The sequence below is a fragment of the Sciurus vulgaris genome, assembly GCF_902686455.1.
Source record: "Sciurus vulgaris genome assembly, chromosome: 10".
Classification (NCBI taxonomy): domain Eukaryota; kingdom Metazoa; phylum Chordata; class Mammalia; order Rodentia; family Sciuridae; genus Sciurus; species Sciurus vulgaris.
The window spans coordinates 117,854,896-117,882,509 of NC_136470.1; the positions used below are offsets into that span (position 1 = coordinate 117,854,896).

Genomic DNA, 27,614 nt, shown 5'->3' on the forward strand with positions numbered 1-27,614 from the left:
AGAAAAGGAGGGAGCCCTTCCAAACTCATTCTATGAAGCTAGTATCACCCTGATACCAAAAGCAGATAAAGACATATCAAGGAAGGAAAACTTTAGACCAATATCCCTGATGAACACAGATGTGTATCTTTTGGGATGAAAACTCTCCTTCTTGCCCACGTTGAATGAGGAGCATAAACCATAATCATTAGGCTCTATCTTCCGTATGTCAGGCTTCCCCTATTCTTCCTTGGTGGTGTGTGTGTGGGGTATACACATAGGAAACACTGTTTTCCTCTGTTGTCCGTGGGAGCTGAAGATGCATAGTCATAGGTTCTAGTGAGTAACAGGCCTGCCTGCCTTCAGTGTCCATGTTACAAGTGATGAGGTGGCATTTGCAATGTGTGCCTTTTCTCTCTGGGGTCATCTGCAACTCCAGTGAGCCTGGGGTGTATGATCTTTCACTTTCTGCAGAGGCACTGCTTCAACACTTACAGTTTCTCTTTCATTTATTTATTTTATGAGAGCTTTATAGTTATACATAGTAGTTGGGTTCATCCTGACAAACTCACACATGGTTGGAATTCATTTTTGGTTCATAATCCCCCTTTTGCTCCCTTTTTTCCCTTCGGTCCTTCCTTTCCCTTCCCATTCTCCTTCCTCTCCCTTCCCATTCTCCTTCCTCTCCTAGACTTCCTTTCGTTCATCTGTTTATTTATATTTGATTGGTTCTTTCTACTTATTGTGCAAAGGTGAAATTCCCTGTGGTACATTTATATATGCACTTGATTTGTGAAGAATTCATTCTGCATTGTCTCCGCTTACCTCCACTCTGCCTCTTGATCTCCTTCTTCTATATTACTGATCTTCCCTTTATCTTTATTATAGTTTCTCCTTGAATAATTCCTTGTTCTACATGCTCTTGGCAAAGGCCAGCACAAGCTGAGCCTAGAATTTTGCTTTGTCTAAAATATTTATGTGTTATCCTATACAAAATAAAACAAAACAAAAAAAACAAAAAATAAAAAACAAAACAAAAAAAAACTTTATGTGCTGTTTGGAAAATAATTACTGCATTCCATGCCTCTTATGAACTGTACCATTCTACCAAGTAGGAAAATGTACTGTACTGAATGACTTTTAGGACAAGATATCAAGCGAGCAAAAAAGAAGAAAGTAATATTTATTGAGCATCTACCACATGCTGCACAGTGTGTTATTACACAGAGGTGTCATATCTATTATTCATTATAATCTGCCATATAAACATTACCCATGATTAGTATATGGGGAATCTGAGACTTAGACACATATCAAGTAATTCTCCCCAGATCACACAGTCAAAAAACCAACCAACCAACCAAACAAACAAACAAACAAAAAAATGCAAACCAAAACAAACAAAAACCAAACTGAAAAAAGTTGCATTTTATATAATAAGAGAGATATTTTACAACTACAGTATATCATAATTATATTTTTGTGTGGCAAACATAATTATCCCTATTTTTCAGATATTGCAAGCAGAAAAGATGGACTTTTCCAAGACTGTCATCTTGCTATTTGTAAAGTGAAAATCATTTAAAGTCATTTCACTATCAAAATTTATATTACAGTTCAAATGATGTTGCATTAATAAGTACACTCTATTTCCCACAATAGCTTGGAAATATATGATGGAATGGTTATTCTTCTTTAACAAGAGTTTATAAAAGATATTTTTCATGTTTTTATTAGGTTTAAAAATCAAAGTAGAGACATAAAGCTGAAATTGGCTTTGGACTATTTAGAAAGACATGACATTACCCTTGCTGGGTGCATCGTGGGGCTTGTGTCTTGAGGTTTTAGCTCCTGCCTACCCGAGGGATCCTTTTTTATTATCTTCATATTCACTTTCCTGTCCAGAACTAAAGTTTCTGCTCACTTTTTTTTTTTTTTTTTTTTTTTTTGAGACTTTCTTAACCATTACAGAAGAAGAGGTTGTTCTTTTTACCAGGAACTTTTGGACTTTCTGCTTCTAATTATTCTTGGAAATGGAGGGTTTCTCCTGATGAGATATGATTCCCCCGTCTTTGCAGAGTTGGACTGAGAACTCTCAGAATCTGCTCTCATGATATACTCTTGTTAAACCTTTATGGGTTCTGTTGCCCCTAACCACCCACATACTGCTGGATTCACTTTCCTCTGTGACGCTGTAGCATGAAATAAAACTTGATTGCAGTGGGAAAATTCCCGAGAAGAGCACCAGAACAACTTGTTGATCAGACTTCCTGTAATAAAGGTGAATACCACACAGCAGAGTCTTAGTAACAAATCAAAGGAAGTCAGGGAGGATACTTGGAGGGTCTAGGTTCGGGGCCGGATGAATTATAGATGGGGTTTGCAAGTCAAAGAACTGGTTGGGTTTGTGTAGAGTTTATGCTATGGCTTGGGTGTGAGATAGCCCCCAAAGCCCTGTGTTAATGCAGGAATATTAAGAAGTAAATGATTGGATCATGAAAGCTGCACCCTAATCAGACATCCTAGTTTGAATGAACTAATTGGGTGGTAACTGTAGGCAGGTGGGTATAGCTGCAGGAGGTGGGTCACTGAGGGTGTGCCCTGGAAGAGGAAGGTCTTCTCTGCAGCCCTTTCCTTTCTCTATCTCTACTTCTGGCTACCACGAGAGGTTTCAATGGTCCTCCACCATAACCTTCTGCCATGATGTTTGTACTCACCTTGGGCAAGAGCAAGGGAGTCAGCTGACCATGGACTGAACCTCTGAAACTATGAGCCAAAATACAGTGCTCCTCCTCTAAGTTGCTCTTGTCAGATATTTTGGTCACAGCAATGAAAAGTTAACAGTTCATGACATAATATCTTTGGATCGATGGACACCAGAAGCTGAAGGAGTTGAGGCAAGTCTTAAACAAGCTGATTAATATTGATAAGTAAATTATTTTGGTTAGTCACAGTCTTGTCTTTTAGGAGCAAGTATTTGCTGGCATAGGTAGTTAAGTTGCTTTTGCTTGTTCTCAGTGGAGCTCAAACATAGAGAAAAGAAAGAATACTAGATTCCAATATTATTTAACACACAGGGAAGGAAAAGTATGTTGGCTTCAGTTATCAGCAACACATTTTAATTAATTTTTATCTACTAATAAGAAAAATGTTTCCTGTTCTTTTTAAAAATAATACTGATTGCATCAAAGAGAAAGTCAGTCAGATTCCATTCAAATCATCTCTCACCCCAAATCATCTTGCATATTTCTGATATATAGGGTTTAAATGTTCAGAAGTATCAATATTTCCCAATGAGTGCAGCGTAGAGTAGAATTTAATGTTATGGGGCGCAACTTAAGAACAGACTGATCACCACTGAGAAGTCCAAATTTGAGAGTCTTTATTAAGCTGGCCAGCTGACTGTCTCACACAATGCCCCAAAAAATGGCTATTGGGAGAACAGCCCCGACCACAGGGTTGTAGGGGTTCTTATACCAAAAATCACATCAATCATAAGTGTCTGTTGTTACGATTCGAAATTACAAACTAACATCATGAGATCATCAACAGAGGGAGAAGTGGGTTAAAATGGCCCTTACCTAGGTACAAACTAAAGAATGGTTACTAACATCCACATAATCACTGTTCACATGGTACATTGTTTAGGAGCAATAGGAATCAAAAGATAGCAATTTTCCTTTACATAGGAATTGTCATTCTATATTGTTAAACATGTCATACTAAGTAACTGATGACAGGTACAGAGGTGCGGTGTTCCCATGGGAGAAGCTTATACATGACATGGAGTCTCAGAGCAAAATGGAGGCTATTTAGTCATTTCCTTTGGAGTCTGGCCTATAACATTCTCATGGAGTCAGATCTGTCAGCCTATCACATTTAATATTTTTTACTCTAATGTTAGTTCCTTATTTGAAATAATTGCAGAAGACATAGATTATGAAGATTGGGTTAATTAAAAGCAAATATAACTAATGATAAATTCTTGGAAAAAAACTCAATATCCTCTCTACACTTTGAAGTATTTTTAAAAAATCTTTTATGCAACACCTTTTCGTTTTCTAGAGAAAATGCTAAACAAAACCCAAGTCAGTTAAAGTAATGTTAGAATCCACTTGGATTCTTTTCTGTTAGGAAATTGAAATCTTGGTGTTTTAGTGCCTGAATTCCTTCAGGTGTTCAGCTCCAAATTCCTACTTTCTTAACTGCATTAAGCTAATACATCCTTAATAAAATAAATACAATTCTCAACAGAGAATAAATTTTGCATTACAATTTCTTTAGGGAATAATTTGCTTCAATTTTATAAGCAGAAGAAAGGAAAAGGAAATGTTGAATTCTGTAGAAAAGGCTGTAAATCTCCAGAGCCACTTTATTTTGTATTGCAATAGTGAAATTTAAATCACAATCATGCTGAAAGTCAAAATTTCCAGAGACATTCCTGATAAAAGTCAGTTCCCTTGAACTCCAGTGCTATTTGAGTATTACAGTAATTGTAAAGAAAACACCCCACCCTTCTCCTGCAGAGGCCTCCTTTCTCTCTGAAGACATTACTCTTGACTGGGAAGAACATCTCAATTAACAAATCTCTGTACTCTGATGGTGTGTGGACAGAGCAGGAGTCAAGCCTCCACCTGGGCCAGGCATGACTGTGGTGCAAGAAGCCCAGTTAGTCCCCTAGATTCTAATTCCTTAATTTTCTAGGCCTTAGCATCACTCCTCTGTGTTTCACTTTGATGGCCAATGACACACTCTGTAAAACCTGGACAGGACTTGAGATTCATTGATAAGGAAGAAAAAGTCTTGGTGTTCAAATCCAGGGTTCTAGGATGTTATGTACCATAGACCTCATAACCCTAACTGTACTGAGGGGATTCTAAATGGGAGAAATACACTCTCTTGGGAAAAACTGCTTTCCTACTGCACCATTTTCTCCTTATTAATGAAAGACAAAAAGAAAAAAGTTATTATTTTACATAATTTGTGTTCTCTTTGTAAAAATAAATAAATAAATAAGAGGGAAAAATAAGCCAGATTCAGAAATTCAGGGTCAAATGTGTTCTCTCATATGCGGAAGCTAGAGAGAGATAGAAAGGAATAAAAAATAGAAAGGGGCATGGGGGAATCTCATGAAAATAGAAGGGAATCCGACAGTGTAGAGGAGGAGATGGAGAAGAAGAGAGGAAGGAGGGAGAGAGAGGAAGGAGGCCATGGGGAAGTACTCAGGAATGGAATCTTCCATGGTGTGAATATACCACAGGGAATCTTGAATACACACACACACACACACACACAGACACACATATACACTAGATGGGAGATCAGTAGAGTAGAGCCAGCGGATGGGGGAGGAGAGAAAGGGAAGGTGCTAGGGAATGAGACTGATTGAATTATGTACATGAGGCTAAGTGAAATAAGAGACTCAGAAGGTCAAGGGACAAATGTTTTCTCTCACATGTGGAAACTAGAGCAAAATAAGGGAAAAAGGGAGATTCCCTGAAAATAAAAGGGAGATCAATGGACTAGTGGAAGAGAATTGAATGGGACGGAGGAGGGATGGAAAAAGGGAGGAACTGTAGAATGAAATTGATCAAATTATGCTATGTACATATATAAATAAACCACAATGAATTCCACCTTCACCTCTAAAGCACCAACTAAAAAGACAATAAATAAATAGAAGGAAGACCAACAGAAGAGAGGAAGGGGGAGGAAGAAGGGCAGGCAAAGAGGAAGTACTGGGGACTGAAATGGAGCGAATTACAGTCCACACATATATGATTATTTCAACTTGAACCCCACTCTTATGATAATACACTCATACAAATTATGCGCATGATGTATATGATGAATTCCACTATTATGTATATTTACAATGCACCCCCCCCAAAAAAAATTCAGACAGTCCTTACTTAACTTTTTCTCCTCATCCTTCTGACCCCATGCTTTCTGAGAGATGCCAGGAAACTTTCTAATTAACTTCTAAAGCAATCCCAGAATTCCGAGGTCTGGTGTTCCGGAGGTCTGCTGAGGTAGGGTGAGCCTCCATCTCTCACGTTTCCTCTTGGTCATTTAATAAACTTTAATTTGTGCAAGAAACTTCAACATGTCTCTTCATGTGCAGTTGGTATACATTCGTGTAATATAAAATCTCAATCTGAGTACCTGTCCCTGAGAAATAACCAAAACCACAAATATAAAAAAGTAAGTGATTCATGTAAGGCTAGCCAATGCTTCCACAGTTCTTCTCTACGCTCCATGTGCTAAAATCGCACCTTAATTTCTGTGGTCCGCTCTGTTTTCCCGCGCAGTCCTTCCTGAAGTTGCCGGATAAAACCCCGCTGCCTTCTGCACGGGAGTGCCAGTTACTTTCTCTCTTATTCCCGCTTCCCTTAGGACAGTGCCCCTCTTTGATGATTTTCTCTGGTTCCCTGAAGGCTGGCTCTGAGGAATTGTAAACCTTGCAGCCAAATGGAGAGTCCCCAGCCCAGACAGCAGCCGTGACCTCAGCTCAGCTGCGATAAAGATTGCCCTCCGTTTCTGAGAAACTCTGCCTTCTCAAGCTCATTTGGCAGCTAGTGGCTTCCCTGAAAGCGTTTGCTTACACAGTGTAGACAAAGCCAACAAACAGCTGGAAGTCTCTGGACATTCAAAATCGACAGAGAGTTAAAAGCCCCAGGGAGAATTAGGCCAAGGGCAGGAGTCAGTGAGGGCTTAAAAGAGCCGCTCTGCGCACGCCCCTTGCTCGGGGTACCCACCTGCCCTGCAGCCCGCAGCGCCTGGGGCTTCCTGCCGCGGGTTCGGGACGCACGTGCAGTTGCAGCGCCCAGCCGCTCCGGGCTGCCCCTCCGGAGAGCTGGGGCCGTCTTCCCGGTCCTAAGAGTCCCTAGACCCCGGGAAATCTCGGTGAGTGTTGGATGCAAGACAGGGGACCTGAGCCGGGAGGGCGAGGGAGCTCAGGACAGACGTGGGTGTGATCAGGAGCTTCTCCTCTGGTGATTTTATCCGGGTTGGTGCCCTAAAATCCAGGTTCTAAGGAACTTTGCAAATGTCTGAGTTCTGAAAGGCTAGACTTTCAGCGGTGCTGTGATTCAAACCACCAGTATCTCCATTCTCTGGAATCATGTTAGAAATTCAAATTCATGGGTCAGACCCCAGATCTGGCTGATCCAAAATCTCTGGTAATGGGAATTACCATGTGAGATCAACAAATCCTCCAGGGGGTCCTGATGCAGCTAAAGTTTGAGAAACATTGCCCCAGAAGTCATCTTAGTCTAGTACTTGTGTCCCTTACCCCAACACAGGAACCTCCAAATAAATAGCAATGGGTAAGTAAACACTGAGCCATAGGCATTAGACACTGGCATGTATTCCAATATAACAAAACACTTAGAAACACTCATGGTTTGTTGCTGTTTTGTCTCAAACTGTAAACTGTGATCTGTGAGATTTCCTAAAAACAGCAGTCATGGCTTCAATGAATATTTTGGAATTTCTACTCTGTTTTAAGACACCAAGTGGGTTCTTCCAAACGCTAAGGGAGTTACTTACTCCCTCCAAACTGGAAGGGTACTATTTCTTTAACCAGGATCCTTGTAATCTGAAAAAAAAAATTTTTTTTTTTTGTTATCCCAGAGTGCTAGGTCAGATATTTTGGAAGAGATACATTTACTCTATGAATTCTGAACAAAAATCCTTTGGAAGAATTTGCTCCAGAAAGACATATTTTCAATATTTAAGTTTATGGTGCTACAACTTACAAGTAGAATCAAAGGGATCCTGAGATTTCTTATGATATGGAGTAGAAAAGAATTCCCTGTGGTTCTGAATCATTCCTTCAGGTGAGGCAGGATCATCATCATTGCTGAGGACCTGACTTGTTAGGTATTTGACAATGAAGGCATAATTACAACTTGTTATGGGTTGTGTTTCTTTTTCTTCTTTGGTATCTTAACTTAAACATTAAGTCTAAATTAATTACTGACTTATTCTGAGTCTCTGGTTCAAATATCTTTGCAGAGACTTTTCAGTTTTTCTCTCTCATCAGTGGGAGATGAAAAATGTAGAGTTTTGATGGCACTTTCCATTATTACTCCAAAGTATTTCCCTAGAGTTTCCTATCTGTCACATGATTATGACATTAAATCATTATCAATATACTAAAGCAGAGAAAATATTTAAGATGATGATCATATGGTTAATTATGTGTGTGCTTTACATGAAAACATCTAAAAGTCTTGTTCATATATTTCAAGCTAATCACTGTTTTGTTTGGAAACATATTTGGTAATGCCGGTAAAATTGGGAGCTGTTGCTAGGAATGTTATAAGATTGCAAAAATAGTTTGCCACTATAAATATTCTGAATCAAAGCTACACATAGAGCTTGTTCATAAGTATTCAATGAGCATATGCTCAGCATCATTCTATAATGAAGTGTAAGGTTTACAACATATGTCTTGTTTTCATGGTATTTCATGTTGTGATTTTTCCACACCTTCCAAAAGAGAAGACTTTACAACCCTGAAACATTGCCTAAACGTCTATTTCTGATAGTGGAGGACACATATTAACTTGGAATGTGTACTTTTCTTGGTATTGCAGTTTGCTTTGAAGAAGCCCCTGTCAATCTTGTAGGATCTCAGATCCAAGTCTATCCCAGGCAGGTGCAAAGGGACTGGAAATAGCACTGGGCAAAGTGGGAACCTAAGGTACAAATGAAATACAGGTGTGCCCTTTGAGGAAGGGCTGGCTGGTGGCATGTGTGGCTGTTGCCAGAATTTTTGTCACTCCTGTAAATCCCTGGTACTCTATGATACTGCCCTAGATTCCTCTGACCTGTTTGAATTCTCATCCTTCAAGTCTTCGTTGAGGCCATTTTGTAATCCCAGACTTGGTCTCTGAAAGGCCACCAAGAAGTTCCACATTATTTGATGGTTTCAAGTGACACCTCAAGTCTTCTCCCTTAGCATGGAATAATTCACTTGGTTAGCTAGTTATTATTTTGGAAGATAACAGAAACATTAAAGGACCAGAATGGTGGAATTAGAGCTTTAGAAAGACAGTGTAGTGCAGTGGAAAAGCATCATCTTTGTAGTCAGGGCCTGCAAGCTTTGGGGGAAGCTATGCTACCTGTTTGAGCCTTGGTTCCTTCATTTATAGGGTGGACATAATTATATCTACCTTACAGAGTTGAAGTAAGAATTGAGATTATTGTGTTACTGGTGTTGGGGTCCAGGTTCTTGAATCAGCAACAAAGAATTGAGCAAGATGTGCAGAAGTAACAGGCGAAGCTCAGATTTATTGAAGGTGATGGTGAAGGTAGCACTCTGTTAAGGCAGAGTGGAGTGGGCAAAGTAGCAGATAGAGGTTCAAGGCCCAAATGTCTGGAAATTCTTGTTATATATAATAAGCTGTGAGGTGTTCTCCTCCCAGTCTGGCCGATTGAGGGCCACATCCCATTTGCTCCCATTGGTTGTCTTATGAGACCTGATTAGAATACTGCCACATTACCCACATTGGTTACTTTAGAATGCTGAACCTGTGGTGGAAGTTGCCATGGTAATGACTTATTGTAAACAGGGACATTGATGGCTCATCTCCCTGTCTTGCACTCCTGCTGGCCTTTTTCTTATACCCCGCCTCCACCACCTTGGTGTCCCTGAACATCCGTCTAACAATTGTGTGAAATGTTTTCCACATAGTGACTATATACTGAATACATACTAGCCCTTGTTAATATTGTAACTTTACCGCTAATCACCTAGGCTAATCTTTTGTTTAACAGTAGGGAAACCTAACCCATAAATATGAGAAAGTCATAGTGTAATAATCTAATAATACAAAAAAAGTTTGCAAAAGAAGGGTGTTGCCAGATCTCTTCAGTTAATGAGTAAATATAATTTATAACTTTCTCATATATTATTCACTAATTATTGATATAGGATGAGCATTGAAGAGTTTATGTATTCTTATGCATTCTAAGTACCATTCTCTAGACTTAGAGTATATAAACTATGAATAGGTTGAGCTGCAAAAATGGCAAACCCAAGAGCAGTGGTTTAGACAAGTCATATATTTTCCTCCTGTAAAATAAGTCCACAGAGAGGCAGTATAAATTAATAAAAGGAAGCAGTGACTGTTAGTGGCCAAGCTTCTTTTTACCTTTGTTTCTACCTTTTTCAGCATGGAGCTTCCATCTATAAGGTTGCTTCATGTTCACAAGATGGCTGTTGGAGCTCCAGACATTATATCTGCATTCTATGCAGGAAGAAGGAAGATGCAGCCGATAGGTCTCTTATCTTGCTGAGGTATCCACCTTCTGCTTGTGTTTCATTGGCTCACTGTAGCTACAAGTTCAGAAATGGGTTTTTCTAGCTGAGCACATTGTTCTATCCATCAGTATAGGAGTTCTTTTAATAAAAAAGGAAGGAATAGGGAATATTGGAATATTGAGTAGGCTAGCAGACATCTGCAATATTGATGCAAGAAAAGAATAGTTCTTTGGAGAATGGCAAATGACATTGGTTGCAGTGGGTAATTGTGTGTGTGTGTGTGTGTGTGTGTGTGTGTGTGTGTGTGCATATGTGTGTGTTGGAGAACAAAAGATGATAAGCAAGATTGTGATAATAAGCTGCTGGGCAACTGGATAGCTTGAAAAAATTAGGGGAAAAAAGACAGTTTCCCCCAAAATAGAAATACTCCAGGTGTGAAATTAGAGGAATAGCAATATACTAATCTAGGTCTTGAAGCAGTTTGTGTCAGTGGCTGTATTTAGATTCCATTGTAATCTTGAGAGGTAAAAAGAACAGATTTTTAAATTATCATTTCATTGATGAGAAATCCGGATTGAGGATTGAGGATCCAGATTGATAAACCCTTGCCAAAGACCACATGCCCACTGGGTTCAGAACTATTCTAGACCTTAGCTCCTCTGATGTCCCAGTACTCATCCTTAATAGAGAGGAGGAAGGCAATAGAAGAAATGAGAGAATGAAGTTTACATACTTCATTTTAACCATGTGATAGGAAAAAAATAGTTGGAAAGAGGGAGACAATCAAGTTTTACAAACAGTGGTATGATGATCTAAGAGCCCATGTAAATGGGCTCAAATCAGCATTTCACCACTTCAGTAGCTGAGGGTCACTTCTTTTGTCATGTGGAAATATAGTCACCTCCCAGGGAAGTTGTGAAGTGAAAGAACAAAGAGGAGTGACTGGCACTTAGTAAGAATCCTGTAGGTGCTTGCTGCCCCAGATGGATCATAACTGAGTCTATTAAAAATAATTAAATCTAAGGACTCTATTAGTTAAGAGAGTTGACAGCAAAGTAGTTCTAGGAAAACATCATAATCTTTTAATAAAATGGTGACAAGCAGTTAGAGTGTAAGGAGAGGAAAATTTCTGTTCTCAACAGTAATAAACTAAAACATAAGGAGAACTATGGCTGGGAAATGAGTTGGACTCGCTCCGACTGGGTCCCGCCTTCCTAGCTCACTCCCCCACAGACACATAGCCAAGGCTGCACAGAAAACCCAACACACTCGTAGGAACCTTATCCAAAAATATCCCTAACGAAAAGGAAGCTTTTGTTACACTTAAAACCAAGATTAGATATTGTTCCAGTCAATAGAAGAGGATTACTCTAAACGCAACATCACAGAACACAGGCTCTCTTCTTCAAGGGCCCCAAGAAAAGCAAGAGATGAGAGGCAAATCCAGAGAATACAGAAAAAAAAAAAAAAAAACTATTTAAAAACCAACACCTAAGTTAGAAGCAGGAAGCTGTAAGTCAGCCTTTTGGAAAACAGAGGCTAACTTTGGAAAAAAAATCACAGCGATTACAGAATACAAAGATAAAGGTAGAGAGTATGATAATAATGGAAAATAGACAACAAAAGCCAGCATAGGACTAAATGGACATTATGGGGGAAAAAAAGAACAAATGGAAGTGAATATAAGTATAAAACATTGTATTTTAAAATTTCGAGCTATCATTTCAAGATGCATTATTGATTTAAAAATAGCTTCTGGGGGAGTAGGAGGAAACAGGAATATATTAAATGAATGTGTCACATGATTTCTCAATTTGAGAAAGATTAAAATGTGAAAAAGATGCATCTTTTAATTAAGGAAATGTGGAATTAAATGAAAACTTGCCCAAAGTAAATAAACATCTGAATTAGCAGATCAAAAGTCTCGAGTTCTAGAAAATAAACGAAAAATGGATTCATATTAACATGATGATATTTAAGGATAAAAGGTAAAAGTAAAGTAAAAATTTGTTAATCACATAAATTATCTTAGCAATGTCAGAGTCCAGAAGACAATTATTTAATACAGAGCTTAGAAAAAGAAAGGAATGAGAATTAAGAATTCTGTAGCCACATGCGTATGTGACTTTTGTTATATTTTGTTATGTTTTGTTATTTTTCGTTATGTTGTTTTTGGATAACACTAGTTTAGATCGCTCTAGATGGCAAGTTGAAAAGATAGCAGAAACACATTCTAAGTCATGCAGACCCCTGTATGTATAACACAGGGCCTTGTTACTCAAAGTGGTTACTGAGTTTATAAGTGGTCAGTGTTTATAAAATGCAGAATCTCAAGGCCCACTTGAGAGCTACTGAATCATCCTGCATTTTTACATCTTATGTAAAATCTTATGCTCATTAAAACATGAGAAACATTCTTTTTAAATTTTTTTTTCTAATTAGTTACACATGACAGTAGAATGGATTTTGGGACATCATACATAAATGGACTATAACTTCTCATTCATCTTATTGCATATATGGAGGATTACACCAGTCATGTAACCATATATGCACATAGGGTCATAACGTCCAATTCATTTTATTATCTTTACTACCCCCATGTCTCTTTCCCTCCCTTCACTCCCCTCTGTCTAAGCCAAATTACCTCTATTCTTCCCTAGCCCACACCCCTTGTTGTGAATTAGCATCTGCATACCAGAGAAAACATTCAGCCTTTGTTTTTTTGGGATTGGCTTATTTTGCTTAGTCTCCATCTCCATCCATTTACCTGCATGTGCCATGATTTCATTCTTCTTTAAGGCTGAGTGACATTCCTTTGTGTATATATATCACATTTTCTTTATCCATTTATCTGTTGAAGGGCAGCTAGGAAAATAAAATACTTGGGAATCAATCTAATAAAAGAGGTGAAAAACCTCTACAATTGAAACTACGGAACACTAAAGAAAGAAATTGAAGAAGACCTTAGAAGATGGAAAGATCTCCCATGCTCTTGGGTAGGCATAATTAATATTGTCAAAATGGCCATACTACCAAAAGTGCTGTACAGATTCAGTGGAATTTTTATTAAAATCCCAATGACATTCTTCATAGAAATAGAAAAAGCCATCATGAAATTCATTTGGAAAAATAAGAATAGCCAGGGCAATCAATCCTTAGCAAGAAAAGTGAAGCAGGAAGCATCACAATACCAGACCTTAAACTATACTACAAAGCAATAGCAACAAAAAAGGCACGGTATTGGCACCAAAACAGACATGTAGACCAAAGGTACTGAGTAGAAGACATGACAAACCCACATAAATACAGTTACCTCATACTAGACAAAGGAGCCATAAACATACACTGGAGAAAAGATAGCCTCTTCAACAGATGATTCTGGGAAAACTGGAAGTCCATATGTACTAGAATGAAATTTAACCACTCTCTCTTGCCCTGCACAAAACTAAACTCAAAGTGGAGCAAAGACCTAGAAATTAGATGAGAAATCTTATACCTACTAGAAGTAAATATAGGCCCAATACTCTAACATGTCAGCTTAGGAACTGACTTCCTGAACAAGGCTCCTAAAGCACAAGAAGTCAAATAAAAGGTGAATTAATATAAAGTTTAATTAGGGCCCAGCCATAAAGGTTAAGGGGAGAGCAAATAAAGAGGCAAGCACATGGGATGGCAAACAGCAAGTAGTGGCTCCCATGGGAAAGCCAGTTCAGTTTTATTATCTATTCCAGAGTTATATCAAGTTACATTAGGTTACATAGTGCAGTTAGCTTTGTGCATGTGCAGATCATATAACCAGCTTGCCTCTCAGAGTCCATTAGTACCATTTTCATAATAAGGACAGAGTAGTTGCAGAGTGTTTCTAAGCCATTCAGTCAGATGGCTTTATTGTCCTGAGGAGTTTGCTTAACTCAAAGGACTTTTGCTCCTCTGTACATTGACTGGCCTGAAACCTCTACAAATTAGTGGATTGGAATCAAACTAAAAAGCTTCTTCACAGCAAAGGAAATAATCAAGAGCGTGAAGAGAGAACCTACAGAATGGAAGAAAATCTTAGCCACCTGCACCTCAGATAAGGTGTTAATTTACGGAATATATGAAGAACTCAAAAAAGCTTAATACCAAAAAGCCAAATCAAAAAACCCAATCAATAAATGGGCAAAAGAACAGAACAGGCACTTCACAGAAGAAGAAATACAATTGATCAACAAATATATGACAAAATGTTCAACATCTCTAGCAATTAGTGAAATGCAAATCAAAAATACACTGATTTCACCTCATTCCAGTCAGAATGGCAACTATCAAGAATACAAGCAACAATAAATGTTGGTGAGGGTGTGGGGAGAAAGGTACTTTCATACATTCCTGGTGGGACTCAAATTGGTGCAACCACTCTGGAAAACTGTATGGAGATTCCTCAAAAAACTAGGACTGGAACCACCATTGGACCCAGTTATCTCACTCCTTGGTCTATATCCAAAGAAATTAAAATCAGCATACTACAGTTGTACAACCATATCAATGTTTATAGCAGCTCGATTCACAATAGCTAAACTATGGGACCAACCTAGGTGCCCTTCAACAGATGAATGGATAAAGAAAATGTGGTATATATACTCAAAAAGTACTGCTCATTCATAAATAAGAATGACTGTATGACATTTGCCAGAAAATGGATTGGTCTGGAGACTATCATGCTAACTAAAATAATAAGCCAATTCCAAAAAACCAAAGGTCAATGTTCTCTTTGATATGTGGATGCTAACACACAACAAGGTGAGAGAGGGAGAATAGATGTTCAGTAGATCAAAGGGGAATGAAGGGAAGGGTGGGTAGGAAAAGACAAAACAGTGGAATGAATCTGGCATAACTTTCCTATATATATATATAGGAATTCCTATATATATGAATACATCACAGTGAATCTCAACATCATGTACATCCACAAGACTGGGATCCCAATTAGACTAAGACATACTCATGCCTATAATGTTGAAATTGACTCTACTGTCATGTATAACTACAACAACAACAACAAAGAAAAACCCAAAACCAAAACCCAAAAAACAAAACAAAAAACCAAATAGAACAATAAATTAAAAGAAAAAAAATTGGGATGTAGTTCAGTGGTAAATTGCACCTGGGCTCAATCCTCAGTACTGAAAACTAAATGAAAGAGTATGTCTAATGCACACACACACACACACACACACACACACAATACATTGATATTATAATGCCTAGAATGTATATTGAGTCAAGTAAAATTGATTGCTAAATTGATAGCACTTGTTTCTTTTTTGCTTTCACCAGTATAACCAATAAAAAATTAAAATTACATATATGGTGTGCATTATATTTCTATTTTTCTATTTGACATTGAAGTTCTGCATTGCTTTAGATGAAAAAAATTGGAATCAAAATAAAAATATTTGGGCTGGGTTGTAGCTCAGTGGTAGAGCACTTGCCTCACATGCATGAGGAACAGGGTTCGATTCTCAGCACTGCGTATAAGTGAATAAATAAAATAAAAATCCATTGACAACCAAAAAATATTTAAAAAATAAAAATAAAAATACTTAGAATTAATGCAGAGTTTAGTGCACTTTAAATCTATTTGAATCTAAAAATGGAAATAACTGTGGTAATGTGATCATTAAGCAAGAATTATACTTCTTGAAAGAAAAGCTATAGCATTAAAAAACTATGAAGTTCAAAAGATAATTTTATGATAGATTGGAAAATTCATTTCACTCCAGTAAAATGGAAACAAAAAACTAGAGAAAGGAAATAGAAGCACACTCATTTTTTTAAAAAAATTATTAGAGCATTATAGTTATACATAGTAGTTGGGTTCATTTTGACAAAATCATACATACAAGGAATTTTATTTACTCCATTTTTGTCCCTTTGTTTTCCTTTCTCTACTCTACTGAACTTCTTTTACTCATTTATTTTTTATTGGGGCTTTCTACGTATACATAAACATAGAATCCCGTGTGGAATAATCATATATGTACACAACATGATTTTGTTAAATTTATTCTGCATTTCCTCCCCTTTCCTGTCCCTCCTTCCTACCTCTCATCCTCCTTCTTCTACTCCACTGATCTTCCCTATATCTTTATGATATCTCTCTTTCCTCCCCTTATTTTGCTCTGGCTTCTGCATGAGAGAATTCTTCTGAGCTTGGCTGATTTCACTTAGCATGATGTTCTCCATTTCCATTCATTTACTGGGAAATGCTATAATTTTATTCTACTCCATGACTAATACTCCAGTGTGTGTATATACCACATTTTCTTAATCTGTTCATCCTCTGATGGGCATCTGGGCTGGTTCCATGTTTTGGTTCCATATTTTGACTATTGTGAATTGTGCTGCTGTACACATTGGTGTGATTGTAGCTCTTTTGGTTAAATACCAATGAGTGGGATTACTGGGTCATATGGTGGTTACATTTCTAATTTTTAGAGACGTATCCAAACTTCTTTCCAATGATTGTACTAATTTAGTTTTACCAACAATATGTGAGTTTATCTTTCCCCCCACATTCTCACCAACCTTTATTATTATTTGTATTCTTGATAATTGTCATAACTAGAATGAGATGAAATCTTAGTGTAGTTTTGATTTGCATTTCCCTGATCGCTAGAAATGTTGAACATTTTTTGTGATGTATTTGGTGGCCATTTGTGTTTCTTCTTTTGAGAAATGTGAAATGTTTAGTTCTTTTGCCCATTTATTAATTGGTTTATTTATTTATTTTTTGGTGTTAAACTTTTTGAGTTCTTTATATATTCTGAATATTAATCTGCTGTCAGAGGAGTAACTTGTCAAAGATTTTCTCCCATTCTGTAGGCTCTTTCTTCATGCTCTTAGTGATTTCCTTTTCTTTGCATAAGCTTTTTAATTTGATGCCATCCCACTTATTGATTCTTGGTTTTGTTTCTTGAGCTTTAGGGGTCTTGTTAAAGAAGTTCGTGCTTGCACTAATATGATGGAGTGTTGACCCTATGTTTTCTTCTGGCCATTGCAAAATTTCTGGTGTAATTCCTAAGTCTTTGATTCACTTTGATTTGACTTTTGTGCAGGGGAAGAGAGAGGAATCTAGCTTCATTCTTTTACATACATATATCATTTTCTTAGCACCATTTGCTAAAAAGGCTGTCTTTTCTACAACATATCTTTTTGGCATCTTTGTCAAGTATCAGTTGTTTGGAAGTATTTGTCTTTGTCTTTGTGTCTTATATTCTATGCCACTGGTATTCATGTTTATTTTGATGCATTTACCATGCTGATTTTGTTAGTACAGCTCTGTGGTATAATTTGAGATCAGGTATTATGATACCTCCTGCATCTCTCTTCTTGCTCAGAATTCTTTGTCTGTCCTGGGTATCTTATTCTTTCTATTGAATCTTAGGACCATTTTTTCTAGTTCTGTTTGCCATTGATATTTTGTTGGGGATTGTCTTGAATCTGTATGTTGCTTTTGGTAGTATGGCCATTTTGGCAATATTAATTCTGCCTATCCAAAAACATGAGATACTTTTCCATCTTCTCTTTCAGTTTCTTTCTTCAGTGTTCTGCAATTTTCTTCTTTTTTTTTTGCGGTGCTGGGGATCGAACCCAGGGCCTTGTGCTTGCAAGGCAAGCACTCTACCCACTGAGCTATCTCCCCAGCCCTGCAATTTTCTTTGTAGAGATCTTTCATCTCCTTGGTTGGATTAATTCCCAAATATTTTATTTTTTTGAGTTCATTTTGAATTGAATAGTTTTCTTTTTTAAAAATTTTATTTATTTTGATTCATTGTACACACATGGGATACAACTGTTATTTCTCTGGTTGTACACGAAGTAGAGTCACACCATTGTGTAATCATACATGTACATAGGGTAATGATGTTTGTCTCATTCTGTTATTTTTCCTTCCCTCTGCCCCCTCCCTGCCACTATTTTTCCTCTAAACAATTCATCCTTCCTCTACTCTTGCCTCCCTCCACCCCCCACCTTATGTATCATCATCTGCTTATCAGCGAGATCATTCATCCTTTGGTTTTTGAGGATTGGCTTATCTTACTTAGCATGATATTCTCCAAGTTTATCCATTTGCCTGCAAATGCCATAATTTTATTCTTCTTTATGGCTGAGTAATATTCCATTGTATATATACCACAGTTTCTTTATATATTCATCAATTGAAGAGCATCTAGGTTGGTTCCACAAACTAGCTATTGTGAATTGAGCAGCTATGAACATTCATGTGGCTGCATCACTGTAGTATGCTGACTTTAAGTCCTTTGAGTATAGGCAAAGGAGTGGAATAGCTGGGTCAAATGGTAGTTCTGTTCCAAGTTTTCTAAGGAATCTCCACACTGCTTTCCAGAGTGGTCGCACCAATTTGCAACCCCACCAGCAATGTATGAGTGTACCTTTTCCCCCATATCCCTGCCAACACCTTCTGTTGCTTGTATTCTTGATAACAGCCATTCTAATTGGGGTGAGATGGAATCTTAGGGTAGTTTGATTTGCATTTCTCTTATTACTAGAGATGTTGAACATTTTTTCATATATCTGTTGATTGCTTGTAGATCTTCTTCTGTGAAGTGTCTGTTCATATCCTTAGCCCAATTGTTGATTGGGTTATTTGTGTTCTTGGTGTAGAGTTTTTGAGTTCTTTATATATTCTGGAGATTAGTGCTCTATCTGAAGTATGAGTGGCAAAGATTTTCTCCCACTCTGTAGGCTCTCTTCGCATTGCTGATAAAAACTTTTGCTGAGAAAACCTTTGCTGAGAAAAAAACTTTTTAGTTTGAATCTATCTCAATTATTGATTTCCTGCTTTTATTTCTTGTGCTTTGGAAGTCATGTTAAGTAAGTCTGGTCCTAAGCCGACACGATGAAGATTTGGACCTATTATTTCTTCTATTAGGTGCAGGGTCTCTGATCTAATTCCTAGGTCCTTGATCCATTTGAGTTGAGTTTTGTGCAGGGTGAGAGATAGGGGTTTAATTTCATTTTGCTGCATATGGATTTCCAGTTTTCCCAGCACCATTTGAAGAGGCTATCTTTTCTCCATTGTATATTTTTGGCACCTTTGTCTAGTATGAGAAAACTGTATTTATTTGGTCTGTTCTTCTTTTTCTAGGGCTTTGAGCTGTAGTGTTAGGTCATTTATTTTTGAGTTTTACTTCTTTTATTGAATGTGCTCCATGAAATAAATTTTCCTCTAAGTACTGCTTTCATAGTGTCCCAGAGATTTTGATATGATGTTTCTTTGTTCTCATTTACCTCTAAGAGTTTTTAAATTTCCTTCCTAATATCTTCTGTTATCCATTCATCATATAATAGCATATTGTTTAATCTCCAGGGGTAGGAGTGGTTTCTGTTTTTTACTCTTTCATTTATTTCTAACTTCAATCCATTATGATCTGATAGAATACAAGGTAGTGTCTCTATCGTCTTGTATTTGCTTACATTAGCTTTGTGGCATAATATATGGTCTATTTTGGAGAAGGATCCATGTGCTGCTGAGAAGAAAGTGTATTCGCTCTTGGTTGGATGGTATATTCTGTAAATGTCTGTTAAGTCTAAATTATCGATTGTGTTATTGAGATCTATGGTTTCTTTGTTCAATTTCTATTTGGAAGATCTGTCCAGTGGTGAGAGAGGCATGTTAAAATCACCTAGTATTATTGTGTTATGGTCTATTTGGTTTCTGAAATTGAGGAGGATTTGTTTGACATACATGGATGAACCACTGATTGGGGCATAGATGTTTATGATTGTTATGTATTGCTGATTTATGCTTCCCTTAAGCAGTATGAAATGCCCTTCTTTATCCCTTCTGACTACTTTGGCTTGAAGTCCACATTATCTGAAATGAGGATGGATACTCCAGCTTTTTTGCTGAGTCTATGTGCATGGTATGTTTTTCCCCATCCTTTCACCTTTAGTCTATGGGTATCTTTTTCTATGAGGTGAGTCTCTTGCAGGCAACATATTGATGGATCTTTCTTTTTGATCCAATCTGCCAGTCTGTGTCTTTTGATTGATGAGTTCAGGCCATTAACATTCAGGGTTATTATTGAGATATGATTTGTATTCCCAGTCATTTGGTTCATTTTTAAAATTTTATTTATTTATTTATTTTGACACGACTTGGTTCCTCCTTTATTTGACAATTCCTTTAGGATAATTCCTCCCTTTGCTGATTTGCTTCTTTGTTTTTCATCTCTTCCTCATGGAATATTTTGCTGACTATGTTCTGTAATGCTGGCTTTCTTTTTGCAAATTCTTTTAGCTTTTGTTTATCATGGAAGGATTTTATTTCATCGTCAAATTTGAAGGTAAGTTTTGCTGGGTATAAGATTCTTGGTTGGCATCCATTTTTTTTCAGGGCTTGAAAAATGTTGTTCCAGGCCCTTCTAGCTTTTAGGGTCTGGATTGAAAAATCTTCTAATATCTGTATTGGTTTCCCCCTGAATGTAATTTGATTCCTCTCTCTTGCAGCCTTTAAAATTCTGTCTTTATTTTGTATGTTAGGTATTTTCATTATAATGTGCCTTGGTGTGGGTCTGTTGTAATTTTGTGTATTTGGAGTCCTATACGCCTCTTGTACTTGGTTTTCCATTTCATTCTTCAGATTTGGGAAATTTTCTGATATTATTTCATTGAATAGATTGTTCATTCCTTTGGTTTGTTTCTCTAAGCCTTCCTCAATCCCAATAATTCTTAAATTTGGCCTCTTCATGATATCCCATAATTCTTGGAGATGCTGTTCATGATTTCTTACCATCTTCTCTGTTTGGTCAACTTTGTTTTCAGGGTTAAATATTTTGTCTTCAATATCTGAGGTTCTGTCTTCCAGGTGTTCTATCCTATTGGTTATGTTTTCTATGGAGTTCTTAATTTGGTTTTTGTTTCCTTCATTTCAAGGATTTCTGTTTGGTTTTTTTTTTCAATATCTCTAACTCTTTATTGAAATGATCTTTGGCTTCCTGTATTTGCTCTTTTAACTGTCGATTGGGGCGATCATTCAATGCCTACATTTGCTCTTTCATCTCATCATTCAATGCCTGCATTTACTCTTTCATCTCATCGTTTGCTTCCCTGATCATTTTAATTATGTACATTCTGAATTCCCTTTCTATCATTTCTTCTGCCATGCTGTCATTGGATTTTATTGATGTAACATCTAAATTTGTTTGGGGCATTTTCTTCCCTTGTTTTCTCATATTGTTCAGGTATCAGTGGACTGCTGAGATATTGCAGATTTCCTCTATTGACTTATAATGTCCCTGAAGATTTCTAGTATATCCCCTCTTAGCCTTCAGTAGCCTGAAGTCTTGGAGGAAGTTGATAATACGGTGCTCCACAAGGAAGCTGCCTCTCTAGGGGTAGTGGCCTTCCGGTGGGGTATATTCCCTGCTAGTGGGCAGAGGTGCCTCCACTTGTTGACCAATGGTCATCCAAAGGGGCACTAGGCTGCGGGCTGAGGCAAGGCCTGTTTGGGCCTGTGTCTCTGGTTTTACCATCCTTGTGGGAAAACCTCACCCGGCAGGGAAGACTCACCTGGTAGGGAGGTCTTGCTGGTCAGTTCCCCTCCCAGAGGTTTCCCTCAATCCACAACTACTGCCTGGGCTGGGCTGCCTTCCTCTGCAACGTTCCCAGGGGCCTGGCCCTACCTCCAGGGCCTGGGAGCCTCACCCTTCGCAGACGAGTCTCCTTAGGCTGCCCCTCCTCAGAGAATCTGCCCACAGTCCTGGAACCTTCGCTCCACCCCTAAGTGTGTCTCTTCCACCAAGAAGCCTCCTAGGTCCTGGGACCCTGCTCTGCACCTAATCGCCTGGCTATGCGGCCCCTCCTCTGAGCAGCCACCTGGAGCCCCGTACAGTCACTCTGAGTCCCAGAGACTCACCGCACACCTCTTCCTCCGGGCAGCTGCCTGGTGTTCCGGTGCAGTCACTAGGAGTCCAAGCAACTCATTGGGCACCTCCTCCTCCCGCCAATTGCCCGTAGCCCTGGTGCAGTCACTCTGAGTCCAAGCGACCCGCCGCACTCCTCATCCTCCTCCGGGCAGCCCCCGGGTGTTCAGGAGCAGTCACTCTGAGTCCAAGCGACCCACCGCATGCCTCCTTCTCTGGGCAGCTAACCGGAGCTCTGGTGCAGCCACTCCGAGACCAAGCGACCCGCTGCACTCTCCTCTGGGCAGCCACCCAGAGCTCTGGTGCAGTCACTCCGAGTCCAAGCAACCTGCCTCGCTCCTCCTCCTCCTCCAGGCAGCCCCCCAGTGTTCAGGAGCAGTTGTTCTGAGTCCAAACAGCTCGCCGCACAGCTCCTCCTCTGGGCAGCCACCCAGAGCCCTGGTTGGTTGCTCCGAGTCCAAGTGCTGTGCTGAGCGGCCTCCTGTACAATGCTCCCAGTTGTCCGAGTTCACTGCTCCCGCGGGGGAGGGGTGTCTCATTGGGCAACTCTACTTCACAAAGTTCCCTGTGTTCTGGGACTACCACCCCATCTGGGACGCCTCTCCAATGGGAGAGACTCACCCGGTGGCTTTGAGTTGGTCCCAAGTCTCTCAATATCTCCTCTTTTGAATCCTGAGCCCTGGAACAACATGAAATGCAGCCACCCTCTAGTCTGCCACCTTGAAACGCCCCTCTGTATTTCTTTGGGTTTGTCTCTGTGTCCTCTATTCTATACCTGTCTATTTTGGTGCCAATACCATGCTGTTTTTGTTACTATTGCTCTGTAGTATAGTTGAAGGTCTGGTATTGTGATACCCCCTGGTTCACTCTTCCTGCTAAGTATTGCTTTAGCTATTCCAGATCTCTTATTTTTCCAAATGAATTTCATGATTTTCTATTTTGTTAGAGTATAGATTTTTGAAATAGCTTCTAATTATTTGTATTTCAATAGTGTCTGTCATGATATTTCCTTTTTCATCACAAATTTTAGTAATTTGAGTTTTCTCTCTCCTTTTCATTTGTGTGGCTAAGGGTTTATCAATTTTGTTTATTTTTTTCAAAGAACCAACTTTTTACTTTATCAATTTTTTTGATTGTTTCTTTTGTTTCAATTTCATTGATTTCAGCTCTGAGTTTAACTATTTCCTGTCTTCTGCTACTTTTGGTGTTGGTCTGTTCTTCTTTTTCTAGGGATTTGAGCTGTAATGTTAGGTCATTTATTTGTTGACTTTTTATTCTTTTATTGAATGTGTTCCATGCAATGAATTTTCCTCTTAGTACTGCTTTCATAGTGTCCCAGAGATTTTGATATGATGTTTCTTTGTTCTCATTTACCTCTAAGAAGTTTTTAATTTCCTTCCTAATATCTTCTGTTATCCATTCATCATTCAATAGCATATTATTTAATCTCCAGGTGTTGGAGTAGTTTCTGTTTTTATTTTGTCATTTATTTCTAATTTCATTCCATTATGATCCGATAGAATACAAAGTAGTGTCTCTATCTTTTTGTATTTGCTAAGAGTAGCTTTGTGGCATAATATATGGTCTATTTTAGAGAAGGATCCATGTGCTTCTGAGAAGAAAGTGTATTCGCTCATTGATGGAATATTTTATATATGTCTGTTAAGTCTAAATTATCAATTGTGTTATTAGATCTATGGTTTCTTTGTTCAATTTCTGTTTGGAAGATCTGTGCAGTGGTGAGAGAGGTGTGTTAAAGTCACCTAGTACTATTGTGTTGTCATCTATTTGATTCCTGTAATTGAGAAGCATTTGTTTGACGTACCTGGATGAGCCACTGTTAGGGGCATAAATATTTATTATTGTTATGTCTTGCTCATTTATGCTTCCCTTAAGCAGTATGAAATGTCCTTGTTTATCCCTTCTAACTAATTTTGGCTTGAAGTCTGCTTTATCTGATATGAGGATGAATACCCTTCTTTTTTACTGAGTTCATGTGCATGGTAAATTTTTTCCCATTCTTTCACCTTTAGTCTGTGGGTATCTTTTTCTGAGATGAGTCTCTTGAAGGCAGCATATTGTTGGGTGTTTCTTTTTAATCCATTCTGCCAGTCTATGTCTTTTGATTGATGAGTTCAGGCCATTAACATTCAGGGTTATTATTTAGATATGATTTGTATTTCCTGGTCATTCTGGCTTATTTTTGTTTTTTAACTTGACTTGGTTTGTCCTTTATTTGGCTGTTCCTTTAGGGTAGTTACTCCCTATGCTGACTTACATTGTTGTTTTTCATTTCTTCCTCATGAAATATTTTGCTGAGAATGTTCTGTAGTGCCGGCTTTCTATTTGTAAATTCTTTTAACTTTTGTTTATCATGGAAGGATTTTATTTTGTCAGCAAATCTGAAGGTAAGTTTTGCTGGATATAAGATTCTTGGTTGGCATCCAGTTTCTTTCAGAGCTTGAAATATGTTGTTTTAGGCCCTTCTAGCTTTCAGGGTCTGGGTTGGGAAATCTGCTGATATCAATATTGGTTTCCCCCTGAATGTAATATGATTTTTTTCTCTTGTAGCCTTTAAAATTCTATCCTTATTTTATATGTTAGGCATTTTCATTATAATGTGCCTTGGTGTGTATCTGTTGTAATTTTTTACATTTGGTGTCTTGTAAGCCTCTTGAATTTGATTTTTCATTTCGTTCTTCAGATTTGGGAAATTTTCTGATATGATTTCATTGAATAGATTGTTCATTCCTTTGGTTTATATCTCTGTGTCTTACTCAATACCAATAATTCTTAAATTTGGTCTTTTCATGATATTCCATAATTGTTGGAGTTTCTGTTCATGATTTCTTACCATCTTCTTTGTTTGGTCAACTTTGTTTTCAAGATTAAATATTTTTTCTTCAATGTCTGAGGTTCTGTCTTCCAGGTGATTTAGCATATTGGTTATGCTTTCTATTGAGATTTTAAATTGGTTAACTGTTTCCTTCATTTCAAGGATTTCTGTTTTTTTTAAATTTTTTCAAAATCTCTATTTCTTTATTGAAATGATTTTTTTTGCTTCCTGTATTTGCTGTTTTAACTGTTGACTGGTTCATTCAATGCCTGCATTTGCCCTCTTATCTCATCATTTGCTTCTCTGATCATTTTAATTATGTATATTCTGAACTCCCTTTCTGACATTTCTTCTGCCATGATGTCATTGGATTTTTTGATGTAGCATCTAGGTTTGTTTGGGACATGTTCTTTCCTTGTTTTCTCATATTGTTCATGTATCTTTCCCTCTTCAAGTGCAAATCTGAGGTATTGCAGTTTCCACCCTTTACACTTATAGTGTCCCTGCAGGTTTGCAATACCTCACCTTGAAGCGAGAGATCAATATCAGCAGCACACCATACAAACAATATGCATCCTTAACTCAAATAGTCCCCTTTAAGGTATTAACCATATTGTCTTAATAAACAGAGATTATGAGTTTGATTATTATCTACAACTTAGCCAATAGGTTTGCAATAAGGACCACAATTTCTAATGGTGGACAAAGAGGATGGGGAGGGGTGTAGGATATGACACTAATGAGATAAGAAGTGCATCTATAGAGGTACTATGTCATAGGAGTAGTGAAAGCAGAATGAAAAGAAATGGGTTGTTAGTATGTGAGAAGTGAGAAAGAGTCTCCAAGGAGACAGATAGATAAGAGGAAAATAGAGAGGATGAGAAAAATATTAATAAAAGAAAAGAAAAGTAGAAATAAGAGTAGGTATAATAGGAATAATCATAATATTACTACTAATTAAAAAAAAATCTACCATAAAACTATACAGTACTGTTCAAACCTCCTAGTCTCCAGTAGCCTGATGCCTGGAAGGAACTTGAAAATTCAGTGACCCAAAAAGGATGCTGCCCCTCTAGGGATGGTGGCCTCCAGGTGGGGTATAATCCCTGCTAGTGGGAAGAGGTGCCTCTATGTGTTGACAGATGGTCAATTGCAGCATGGGCGCTAGACTGTGGGCTGGGGCCAGGCTGGGCTGTGCCAGGTTCTCTGGGCCGGGACTCCTGGGCATGGAAGTCTCACACAGCTGCAGTGGGCTGGGCCTGATGTCTGTCTCTGGGCCTTGCCTTTCCAGTGTGGAAGACTCACTCGGTGGTGCTGAGCTAGGCCTGAGCCTCAGGGCCAGGCCTCCCAGGCATGGAAGTCTCACACAGCGGCCTGGAATAGTTTTCTTGATTTCTTTCTCCTCAGAATCATTGATGGAAATAGAGGAAAGCTATTGATTTATGAGTGTTGATCTTGTATATTATTATTTTGCATATTGTATATTGTTATTTATAAGCAAGTCTGCTGGTAGAGTTTTTTGACCTTTTAGATATAGGATCAAGCTATGAGCAAACAGATAGTTTGACTTCTTCTTTCCCATTTGTGTCCCTTTAATTTCCTTCTCTTGCTTGATTGCTCTGGCTAGTGATTCAAGAACTATATTGAATAGAAGTGGTGAGAGTGGACATTCTTGTTTTGTTCCTGATTTTAAAGGAAACACTTTCAGTTTTTCTCTGTTCAATATGATGTTGGCTTTGGGCTTGTCATATATAGTCTTAATAATGTTGAGGTAAATTCCTTCTATCTCTAGTTTCTTGAGTATTTTTAACATAAATGGTGCTGGATTTTATCAAAGGCCTTTTATGCATTTATTGAGATGATCATGATTCTTGTCCTTAATTCTATTTATGTGGGAAATTATTGTTTATTGATTTGTGTATATTAAAACAACATTGCATCCCTGGGATTAAATCCACTTGATCTTGATATATTATCTTCTTGATATGTTTTTGAATGTTGTTTGCTAATATTTTGTTAAGGATTTTTGCATCTATGTTCATCAGAAATTTTGGTCTGCACTTTTCTAGGTGTGTCTTTATCTGGTTTTGATATCATAGTTATTCTTGATTCATAGAATGTATTTGGGAGTGTTCCCTCCCTTTCAATTTCATGGAACAATTTGAGAAAGACTGGTGTTATTTCTTCTTTAAACATCTGGTAGAACTCAGTTGAGAATCCATCTACTGCTAGGCTTTTCTTTATTCAAATTGCTATTTCAATTTCATTACTTGATACTGGTCTGTTTAGGTTTTCTGTATTTTTCTGGTCCAGCTTGGGTAGGTCATAGATGTCTAGAAATTTGTAAATGTCTTCTAGATTTTGTAGTTTATTGGAGTATAGTCTTTTGTTGCATTGATCCTGTGTATTGTGTTTTTCTTCTCAATTTCATTAATATAAGCTCTAATTTTAATTATTTCCTGTCTTCTACTGATTTGGAATTTGTTTATTCTTGTTTTTCTAAAACCTGAAGGTAGAGCATAAGCTTATTTATTTGAGATCTATTTTTTTAAAAATGTAAGCACTTGGTGATGTTAATTTTTCTCTTAGAACT

The 27,614-nt window shown here is 37.9% G+C and overlaps 2 protein-coding genes across 2 annotated transcripts in view; both read left to right on the plus strand.

The window, feature by feature from the left end:
- Positions 1–27,614, plus strand: part of LOC306638144 (uncharacterized protein) — a 148,725-nt gene that overhangs the window by 25,360 nt on the left and 95,751 nt on the right. The gene's annotated exons all lie outside the window — the stretch shown is intronic.
- The window catches only part of COL6A5 (collagen type VI alpha 5 chain), a 149,322-nt gene continuing 128,162 nt past the window's right edge, over positions 6,455–27,614 (plus strand). Inside the window, exon 1 of the mRNA XM_079101329.1 lies at positions 6,455–6,885. The gene's annotated coding sequence lies outside the window, so the exon portion shown is untranslated. The remainder of the gene's footprint in view (positions 6,886–27,614) is intronic.